Source organism: Chanodichthys erythropterus, chromosome 3, assembly GCF_024489055.1.
Source record: "Chanodichthys erythropterus isolate Z2021 chromosome 3, ASM2448905v1, whole genome shotgun sequence".
NCBI classification, from domain to species: domain Eukaryota; kingdom Metazoa; phylum Chordata; class Actinopteri; order Cypriniformes; family Xenocyprididae; genus Chanodichthys; species Chanodichthys erythropterus.
In genome coordinates, this window is record NC_090223.1 from 32,488,112 (window position 1) to 32,500,549 (window position 12,438).

Sequence of the window (12,438 nt, forward strand, 5' to 3'; positions counted from 1 at the left end):
GCAATGCTCAGAGGTGCCTTTATTGTACGAGCAGGGCAAAAGAGGCAGCCAAGTTTAAGCTTCAATTAAGTGAACCGTCTCTGGCTCCTCTTCACCCCTTCCCAGGGGGAGCCCCTTCCACGTTCCCGCCGCCGAGAAGATCAATTCTGCCTTCTAAATGAGCTCGCAAACCCATGGAACAACTACACCACCTCTATTTGTTTCAGAAGAATATAGAGAAGAATATAAATACAAATTAGCCATAAAATTGCCAGCGCTGTTTAGTTTATGCCGTTGCAAGTCACCATCTGCATGGTATAAATTAGATGGATTCAATTAAGGCACATTCCGCTCATTAGAAAGTGCTGAAGAACAAGACTTGTTTTGTCTTTAACTGGTGTGAGATCACAGACCTCAATGTCACCAATTCTATTCTCAATAGGCTCTGACTTTAACAACATAACCGCACCCAGGATCATGAAATGATCTTAGACACTGATCTAATCAAGTGGCCCTAACTATCCCTCCATCTGCTACTTTGTACTCAACCCGCTTGCTGTGAGCATTACACGCCCTGCGCAGATGATAATGAGCTGCCTGCTTGAAAAAACATGCATCCTTCCACGGCATCTGAGCAATTCTCACCAATGGCACGAAACTGCGGGGCAAGGCTTTGCTTTCTGCAGGCAACAGTGCTTGTTATGAGAATTAATCACAGTAATGATGGCATAATGGATGAACATGAATTAACTTGCATATGCATAATGCTGGTATTTGTGTTAGCGGAGGGGAAATATTTCCTGATGTGTGTGACAAATGGGGCATCGGCAGCTCAAAGCCACGACGAACCTACTGTACCAGCGGGGACGGCTTTTCAAAGGCACTCTGCTTTACCGGATGAAAAAAAGAGATAAATGTGATGAATTCGGAACGCATTTGGCCTGTGGACTCTCTGCTCAGAAGAGCGGCCCTGGCTTCACATGTGCTCACAACATGCACACGACAGGACAGATATTAAGCCAGTGGTTGAGTTCTCTCACTCGCATGATGAATGTTTGTTTTGAAGCCCTGCAGAGTCAGGTACCACCTGGTCAGAATTAAATGAACCGTATCTAGGTTGAACTCCCACCGTACAATAATACAGGAGGCTGTTTACAATCTAGTTGACATTTATGCACTTGTTCACAGTGTGCATGAATCTGAACATTTGGCGTTTTAGCGATCCTGGAAAAAGAAGCTGAATTTTAATATCGCAGAGAAGACTTCGCATATATTTTGTAGGATTTCACTCAGCAGTCTGGGCAGGGAAACAAACACTTTTGGGGCTTGTGTGACAGGCGGGTCTTAAAGCAAAACCGACTGTTGTGCTGCTGGCAGAAGTATTATCATAACGACCCATCCTGCCACATTAGACGTTTGAGAGCGGAAGATTGGCTGCCGTAGACCGTGCGACTTTCCGGGCTTCGTATTTGCAGCCATTAGTTCCCCTTTTAGAGTGAAAAACCAGGCAAATATAAATGTGCAAAGATGAGACGAGGGAATTCAGGGTACATTGAACACTGATGCATTTTAAATACCGAGGCACATTCCTTATACTGTAACCTTATTAATTCACCTCATTACGAGCTTTGATATTATTTTGGAGCTCATTCATGACTAATGCCCCATGGCGGCGGTTAGCTGATGGACTGTGGGGGGGCTCGTATCAGTGGAGCTTTACCGAGCACCGAGGACATCTTCCGCACGGCCCCTTGAATACGAACTTATTACTCATCTCCCAAACCCAAAGTGACAGATGCTCCAATGTTCCATTTATTATTGAAGGCACCCAATAAATATTTGCCTGACCTGACACAGTGAGTAATGACAGAGCACCCAGCCTGACAAATTATGCTGCTCGGGAATTTCAAATTATGCATTTTCGATGCCGATTCTGGCGCAGACGTTGGCTGAGCGAGAAAGACCCCCCTCCCGTGAACCATGTCATTAGCTTGCGAAACCGCGGCCACTTTGATTATGCAATGTGAAGGATCTGGGGAGCCAAGGAGGTTCCTCTATTCTGAGATGAAACAGACTCACAGCTAACAAACCAGCACATCTTGCTGATGGTTTCCTGGAAAACACATATTTATGGTGACAACGTGCAGCTGGGAGGCCATCCAAAGCTCCCTATACTGGGGCACAGACTTAATGTTTTCCAGTGCAGAACAAATGCAAATTCATGTGAACACAGATATAAGTACCTCCCCTAGCCACATGTTCAGACAGAAGGTTTATAACTTGAAACACCCAGCATTTAAAATTCTGTTGGAGGAGCAAATAAATTATGTCACTGAAATCTTGTCAGCCCTGATAAATGTAAAATATTCATCCTTTAAAAGCTGAGACAGGAAAGCATTTTTCTTTAAAGCCCAGGTGGTGGTTTATAGCAAGCAGAAGCTATGGCAGGCTTGCTATCTACTCTTCCTTCATGGTGATAGGCTAAGAAAAAAAAAAAAAAATCCAAAGTTACCATGTTGAATTTCCCTCTCGCCTGAGTTCTTAACTGATGCCGGTTTCATCCACTGGTGTAACAGAGGAACATGCTTATCTGGAAAAGGACATGTTTGGTCACTCGACCGCCCTCGTAGCACCATGACAGACATAATGCTGCTATCAGGGTTTAGAGGTTTGACCAGCATTACCAGGCCTGGTAGTTATAGAATAACCAGTATGAAACCAGAAAACCAGAAGTGACTTAGGTGCTTTATCTATGCTGAAGAGTACCTGAAGAGAGTTTTCAATTAACATTCCCATTCCTCAATGGGAGCTGCTCAACTGGACCCCCTGCTGAAAATGTCATGTGACTAATCACTCTGGATGAAAATGACTTATGACAAGGCTGATGGCACCAGAAGAACGCATACTTCAAAAGCAACCTGAGCTATGATGTGAAAAGCAGCAGACGGGGAAAAATATAAGTCAATTTCACACCTTTAAGAGTCCATCAAATATAATCTGTCACTGGTAAAAGATATACTATAATATAATGAAAACGTGTGAATGCTACAGTGTATTGCATGTAGTCAGAATACATTACTTCTGAATGGCCATCAATGGCAAAAGAGACTTTTTTGCCAGCAGAAAGGTGTAGAATGCTTGATTTCCTTGACCTATGGAAATGATTCATTGGATAAACACTGCCATTTTAGTGTGATTTAAGTTACGTAATTTAAGATTCAATTACTATGTAAACTGAACATATGGCGTTTTACATAAGTGCTGATTCTACATCACAATTACTCTGACTGCACAGATCTATTAAATTTGTGTCAGAGCCATGGCCCAATGGGTTGTACATGTTTCTGACATGTGTATAAATGCTGTTGACTTACATGTTCGGTCTCAGCCATGTTTGGATCCCATTCACCCCATCTGCTCAGTCCTGTAAAATAAGGGAAAATGAACAAAAAGGGTACCCACTATATTATAGTGCAGTAAAGAAAGAAAAATACAAAATATGCGGACCCACTTTATATTAAGTGGCCTTAATTACTACGTACTTACATTTAAATTAATCATTTGATGCACTTATTGTGTACATACATGTTTTTACATTGTACTTATATTTTAAAAACACCTGCATGTAATTACATCTGTAATTAATTTCTGTAATTACATTTATAATTACACTGTTGACCCATCCCTTAACCCTTACCCCTACCCTTAAACCTACCCATACCACCAAAGCTTTCCTTAACCTTACCCGTACCCCACCTCAATAGCAGCAAAAGTGTTTTGCAATTCAATATGAACCCAATAAGTACATTTTACTTATTTTTTGATGTAAGTACATAGTAATTAAGGCCACTTAATATAAAGTGGGACCAAATATGCAATAAATCAGTGTTGTTACAGTATTATTTATATACTATTATAGTATTTATTAATATTTTTAATCAGCTTTTATTTTTATATTTTAATTTAAGTTACATTTTCTTTTCATAGTGTTCTTTTGTCATTATTTTGGTTTCCATTTAGCTTTAATTTATTTCTATTTCAGTTTTAGTCATTTTAGTCTTTCAACTTACACTTATTTAAGTTAGTTGCCAATGCAATATTTCAAAGCAAAAAAAATAAAATAAATAAATCATCTAATATTCATATATATGTTTAGCTTTAGCTATTTCCAACTACCCAAAATGATTGCTGTTCAGCACTGATCTCTAACCAAGGGTTACATGAGTGTGACACGCTGACACACAAAAAAACAATGAATCAAAGAAGCGCCCTGGCAGAGGAAGAGGCCACGATCATTTAATTATGCCAAGATATCCATCCCTGACTCTCATCTCATTGCGGTGACAGAGTGTGTTCCCTCACCTTCATTCTGACTGACACCGAGTACTATTTGGTTCTGATTTAGAGGCACGTCTCTCCTCTCACGCCGCACCCTCTGCTAGCCAGCACGGAGGCACTGGATACAATTACCCATTCTGATCGGGTTTCACTGCACTAGAATAATCCTCCCCATTATTGCCATAAATATTTCATGAATCATTTTGACAGAATAAAGGAGTCACTGAGGCCTCATATTAATCCAATGATTTTTTTTTTTTTTTCCTTCGGTTTCCTGTCACCATAACGACCCCCCATTCTTATCAGCCCCTGCCGCTGTCTAACATTGTTTACGTCTTCATCAACAGAATGTTACTGGTTGCTAAGTGGCACATGGCCCTTGGCCTCATCTGCCCCCAGCGTAACCCCTGCCCCGAACGGTCACTGAGCTGGCACATTTATGCCGTCTCCCAGAAGCAAATGACATTTGTCATGGCGTGACCCCTTGCCGCAACGATCGACTGAAAGTGTGTTGAAGGAGCACTGTGGTATTGGCTCAAACCCATGTAGCTATTTCTACAAATAGCCCATGTCTGAGTGCAGCTGGGTCAACGTGATTCAGTCCTAGTGATATCAAACTAACTCGCATGACATTTAGCTGAGGGGAATCTCTGGGTCGGCAGGATTTGTTGCTTTGCCCTGGCCGGTGCTATGGATCTACCAGCCTGGATGTGCTGTACACCTTGCACATGATGCCGTGCGACATGAGAGCTTACTGAAAGCACGTCGAGCAGCACATCCTTCAGGGCAAGTTGATCAGTGTGAAAAGCCGTCATGTGCTGGTGAGAATGGCTCGCCCTTGGACAGGCATTGCTACTCAGGTCAGACACATCGCACAGCTGCAGTCTGGATTCTGGCAGGGCCTGGATTTGCCACTGAAAGGTTCACACCGGTTAATTGGCCTTTGCGCATGCCTGCGAATCATATGTCATTCTAATACTATCGGCTGCCACTATACACAGCCACCCTGAAAGAGAGACGGAGGGTGAGATGGGTGTGGAATGAATATTTTCTGGGTAAAAGTAATGATTCAATTACAATAACATGATCATATTCCAGATCTGATATTACATTAAAGTATTTCAGTGTATGTTTAATTTGAACAAAAAGCATTAAAAGTAATGAACACCATCCAGTCTGTCTGTGATGTCCTTATTGCAAAATCAATAAATGCACGTTTTCAGAATAGGGATGTAATAATATCATATAATTCCAAGTAAATTTTAAAACAATCTCAATGAAGGCTTCATATTTGCATGAATTATGCAAAGCATACCGTTAACCATGTTTATCAGTCCTCCTCTTGTTTTGTTTTTTGTTTTTTTTTTCCCAGCCATGCTAAAAAGGAAGAAAATGCATATATTATCCTGGCTGGTTTAATAAAGTTTAGAGTGAACATTTTAATTTTGACCCCATTATCATTTTCAACAGTAATTGTTCTGTCAGTGTCAAAAACTGCCTGTAAAAGTGACCTCAACTAAAAGCATTCATACACTGAGATTTTCATATTCAGCACTTGTACATTCAAAATTATTAAAGTAAATAATAAAAAAAGAAGATTCTTTAGTTTTATAAATGCCTTCTTCGTATTTCGCAACAGCAGAGGACTGGGGAAAAAGAGAAAAAAAAAATGAATGTTACAATACTGCCATCTACTGCTTGATGTGTACATTGTAAAATCAACCAGTATTCTTCAAGACGCTCACCAACCTAAAAAAAAAAAATGAATTGGCCTAGGCTACTATCATAAATTAAATTACGTTTTTGTTTTTTTTGTTTTTTTGTTTTGGCATTTTCCTACCACCCATCATATAATTTTTTACGTTTATTTTTACCACATTAAAATAATTTCACATATGTAATGTCCTTCAAACAGCTGTAAAACGCTTTCAGAATATTTCAGAATGACAGCGCTGGCTAGTAGCAATATCTGATGTAATTAAAGTTTACATGGTAGTTTTGTGAGAAGTGTAGCTAAACTCTTTTATTATTATTATTATTATGCTGACAGTGTTCGACAGTCCTAATAATTTAACTGACAGATAATTTAACTAAACTGTTACCTTTTTTCTCAATGTGTTTGACAGCAGCAACACAAACAACAAAACGCCAAAACAGAACAATAACAAAAGCATGAGGATAGCGTTTACCTACCTTATGATATGGCGATGGTATCAGCTGCTGCAATATCATCCCTGGGGATATCCTTAACCCATATGGCATGACTTTTTATTTTTTGGGGAAAAAATATTTTACCCAGTTTTTTGGGACCTTGGGGATCCCTGATAATATATCCATCATAAAATTTGTCGCCCCCACCCCTGAACCAGATGTTGGTTTATTGCCTCAGAGCAACAATGTGCCATAAGGGTACTCAAACAAGGTTTTCTATTAGGCTATGTGTATTAAAGAAGCAACGCATGCATTGGAAAAAGTTATTATTTTAATAAACATCAATCACAGATTATTCCAAACCAATCAAAACATTAAATAAACAAACTACTACTAATTACAACAACACCTCATGTATAAAAGATATTTCAATGACAGCTGGTTTTTCATTGTCAGTCAGTTTTGTTCAGTTACGAGATCTCAATACGGTTTTGTTCCATTACAAGATTTCAATGACAGTCTGTTTTATTCGGTAATGAGATTTGAATGATGGACGGTTTTGTTCGGTTATGAGATCTCACTGATGGTTGGCTTTCAGTGTCAATCAGTTTCACTAGGTTATAAGATTTCATTTTAATTTTGCTGGGTTATGAGTTTTTCATTATCAGTCAGTTTTGTTCAGTTATAAGGTGTCAATATGGTATATTTTGTTCTTTTACAAGATTTTAATGACAGTTGGCTTTGCTTCATTACGAGGTTTCAATGGTGGTTAGTTTTTTTTTTTTTTTTTCGTTACAAAACTTTAATGATGGTCAGTTTTATTCGGTTATGAGATTTCAGTGATAACGTTTCCAGTACGTTCATAAACGGTCACGATGTGGAGTTCTTTTAAGGTTTGGGGAACATTATTTGGTGGACCTTCAGGGAACATTCATTCTGGGAATGTTTTTAAGGGACTATTACTATAGGACGTTCTGTTAACTTCCCAAATGTCCTCTTTGTAACGTTCTCCCATGACCATAAAATAACCAAAATAGAACGTCCCCCTAAACTCATATCGGGAACGTTATTAAATTACCAATAGAGGACCATGTTCAAATATCCTCATTGTAACGCTCTTATGTGACCATAAAATTAATCAAATTGGAATGTCCCCCTAAAATCATATAAGGAACTTTGAAATGCAGCACTGGTTCCGAATTTTCGTCACCTTTAGAGAACTTTTAGGCAAAGTTGCACAAGGAAGGACACAAGAACGTTGCCTTCTATGTGTGTGTTTAGAAAATAATAAAGTTTGAAGTCACCGTTATGGAAGTGAGTGTTTGCTTTAGATGGGCTCTTGATTCCTGTTTTTTTAACATTATATTTTCTCTGGCTGCTTTAACTGTGTTTTCAAAATACTCTTGTTATAGCAAAAAAATACAAGAGAAATCCTGATCAGATTAATTCAGTTATTTAGTGATTGTGATTCACTGATCCTCTCTAGAAACTAAACTCTGAGTGTATTAATTGTTAGTTTTGCATTAACGGTTAGGTTTTTTTTTTTTTCTTATTTTACAGTTTGTTTGTTTTTTATTATACAGAGTTTTGAGCAGTGTCTTTTAGACTCACACAGACATGATGAATCAGCGTATGAACCTCAACAATGGTGACAACAAACAAATCTTTTTTGTGACTTTAGTAGCTTGTTTTGTGATGCTCAGAGTTGATCTGATTATTTGAAAATTCAGATCACCATTTTTGAGGTTCATACGCAGAATCTTGGTGTCTGTGTGAGTTTACATGATCCTGTCTGAATAATTTCTGCACAATGATAAAAACTTTCAAATTCATAACAGGACAGGATTTTACGCATTTTTGTAGGACTACAACATGAAAGAAATACAATACTCAAAAATCAGACCACTGTATGGTGATAAAATCATCAACAACGAACGAACAACCAAGTCCATTTTGATCAAACTCTTTTCTCACAATTTTTTTTGGTAACAAATGTGCTTTAGAAACACACTGTTACAACAATTGAAGAAAAAGTGAAGTGTTCTGCTGCTTTATTTAAAGACAGTAAGTGTGTAGTTGTTGATGCAGTGATACAGCAGTTACATTAGCTCATGCATGTGCTGTTGTCAGCTAATGACTTACTGCAAGAGATTTGCATTTTAAAGAAAAGTTTTCATAACAATAATCTAGGAAATACCTGTAAAGAACTTTTTTTTTTTTTTTTGTAAGCCATTTAAGATTAGTTTTTGTTTGAACAGCTACAATTGTTAGTCAATTTAGCTCTAATTTTCAATTCAATTTTTTGACAAGGGTAGCATGGACATTCTGAAAACATTTCCAAATAAAATATGGTTCAGAGAACGTCTTGAATGTTCTGTGAAAATCTGTCAAATAACGTCCCCCAAACCTTAAAAGAACTCCACATTGTGACCGTCTGTGAACGTTCTGGAAACGTTACTAGACAACGTCCTTAATACCACTGGGGACGTTCTGAGAATGTTCTGGGAATGTAAAATTTCGAGCGGGGTATTGTGTCCCACACATGACATGCATGAAAGAAATAGTAGGCTAAATCGTGCACATGCTTTACTAAGTAATTAAAATAGAAAACAATTATTTTAAACTGTTTTTCTGTATTTTTGATCAATTAAATGCAGGCTTGATGAGCATATGAGACTTCTTTCAAAAACATTAAAAATAGTAATGAAAAAAAAACTACATAGTGCTTCAGTGTAAGTTGTAAGTACTAAATAAAGTACTATATCATTTGTGATTTGTAACTAACTAACTAACTACCTGCATGGTATGTGATGTAGGAATTATTTTTGCCCCAGGGTTACACCCCTTATTTTCTGGGGTTTATTTTAACCCTTTATACACTACAGTTTATGGCGACTGTACGGAGGTGTTGGGCAGTAAGTGACATGCTGTATGGACTATTTTATACCACAGTGACACACTTTATACAGCACAGCTTATTGCGACTGTTAGGACTCACTCACCCACTGCCTCTCTAACACCTCTTCCTGCAGCTACCCAATCTCTCAGGAGATTTCCATCCAGATATAGACTGGGCTCAACCCTGCTTAGCTTCAGTGGGTGTGCAGGTGAAAGCTTCAGGTTAATTGCTGCAGGGCTGCTTAAGCATCTTTCCAACCATAGACCCTCTTACGTAGAAATATAAATCTCAACAATGGTAACATGCTTCATGCCGCAATGCATTCTAGACCTTATGTGCCAGAGAAACAAAGCATACATTTATAAATATGCAGGACCTAATCTTATCACATGAATTAAATCTCTGAAGATCTCAGCAGATGAGGTTTAAACAACTCCACAAACAGCATTACCAGCTTAATTTTTGACTAAACAGATTGACTTCATTTCAGTTACCATTGTGGTGGTCAGTATTTGCTTTAGTTGTGCAGTTTGACTCTTGACTTTTTAATGTTAGTTGTACTTTAGCTCCTGTGACTGTGTTTGATGTGGAAAGAGAAGCTGACAATATTGTCTACTTGATAAAGATACAATCATTGTATAGCTGGCTGGTGTTATCTATGATTCATTCAAACAATATAGTTTTTCATTATTGATTATAACAAGACTGTAATTCTACATTGTACACTCCAAACCTCTGTTAATTCTCAATAAGAACTTCTGTAGATATCTGACAGAAATAAAGTCAATCTGGTTAGTAATTAGTAATTCTTCTTTTATCTTCAGTTGATTTCATCTAAGGCTGTGGCTGAAGTATGCTGTAACGTCTTCAATCGTTAGTTCCATCAGTGGTAAACGTTTGGCACCCTGTACTGCCATGGATTTCACAGGTTTTTCCTTTCTTTGGTGTTTATTCCAACCAAAATTCAACATCTGTCTAAGGTTAGATCTTGACATCAAACAAATGTTGGGTTAAGACGTCAACACAATTTTCATTTACAACCAAAATCCAATGGCTGATCAATGTTAGAGTCTACATCCTGTGCCTGCTGGGTAAAGGTGGAGATGGAGTGATGCTGGAAGAATATTCTCACTGGAGTGACGTAAGCAGTTATGATTGACAGGTGATGAACATGCACAACCCATCTTCTGTTTACAGCTACATTTGTTAAAACTGTGACCAGTTATCTAAAAAAGCTATCTCTTTATATTTGTTACATGACTTTCTGTTGTTGAGTGTGTGTGTTTGAGAAGCTGCAGTATCCGTCAGTGAATCCCCAGATAGCAACTTTGTTCCGCTCCTATTTGCCAGATCTGGTCCACAAGCAGGCAATAGCAATTCCACACATCAGCCAAGAGCAAAGAAATAAACCAGAACTGGACCTTATCTGAGCCACAAAACCTTTTATATATTATTTACAGAATCATTTCAGCATTAACAAGCCTGCTAACAACACTGAATTTATTTCTGTTGGACATCTACAGAAGGTCTTATTGAGAATGAAAAGGGGTTTAAATGTAAAAAAAAAAAATCATTTGAAGTCACCATAATGGTGATTAGTGTTTCCATTAGTTGGGCTTTTAACTCTTATTTTATGTGTTTTCTCTGATTTCTGTGCCAGTGTGTTTGTCAAACACATTTGCTGTAGCAAAGAAAGACAAAGTGAGATCAGATGATGATAGTTATAGCTATTAATGGTTTTATAACCATCGTAAAATAGCCCGTATCACTGATGTCATTTGTATCTAATAATTGTGTTGTGCAGTTAATACATTTACATTATAAACCTTATGTTACTATAACATGAAATCACACTGTATTTCAGAAAACAGAAGATTTAAAAAAAAAAAAAAACTTAAGATACACACAAAGACGTCAAAAATCAGCACATGAATCTCAACAATGGTGACAATCAAAAGTGTCATGCCGCAAAGCATGCTGGGAACAACAGTACAAAACTCCCAGCATGCATCACAGCATAAATAAATTAAGCAGCTGAATTGTCCTATCATTTTCTTTAATTCTAACTATTTGCTTTTATTTTTTGCTGTGATTTTTGTTCTGTCTTTTTAGTAGCTCTTTTTGATGTCCCGAGTTGATCTGCTTGTCTGAATATTTTGTTGTCACCATTATTGAGATTCATACGCTGATTGCTCATATCTGTGTTTGTCAATGAAGATTATGGATTTCTTCTCATGTTTTTTTTTTTATTTTTTATTATTGTTTTACTTTCAATCTGTTAACTGATGTCTGCAATACAGTGCAATCTCATGTTGCAGTAAAAAATGTAAATGTATTAATGGCACAACACAATTGCTACACTGAGTGAGTCAGGCTATTTCACAATGATTAGAAAACTATTATTTGCTAACGATCATTATCTGATCTCATTTCAGTTTTTTGTTACTGCAAATATGTTTGATGAACACACTGTCAGAGAAGACAAACATATTAAAAGAGTTAAGAACCCAACTAATTGAAACACTGATCACCATTATGGTGACTTCAAATGAAACAAACATGAGCGTTAAACTTCTGTTAATTCTCAATAAGAACTTCTGAAGATGAATGACAGAAATAAAGTCAATCTGGTTAGTAATATGTGAAGCTGAACTGCTGTTTGTGGAGTTCTTTAATCCTATGCTGAGATCTGGAGAGATTTAATGTCTTCTTTTATCTTCAGTTGATTTCATCTAAAGCTGTGGCTGAAGTCAGTTGTAGCTTCTGTGTTTCTGTTTGTCTCTTTTTTCTCTTCTCTTCTTTCCTTCAGTGATTCTGCTTGTTAACAAGCTAGTTAATGCTAAGATGACTCTATAAATAATATATAAAGATTTTGTGGCTCAGATAAGGTCCAGTTCTGGTTTATTTCTTTGCTCTTGTCTGACATGTGGCATTGCTATGGCTTGCTTGTGGCTCAAATCTGGCAAACAGGAGGGGTCCGCCCAAGTGCCATCATTCCAGGCAACATGTGGCCCAGATCATAATATGCGTGGCAGTTCTGGGAAGGCAACAAGTTGCTATCTAAGTGCTCT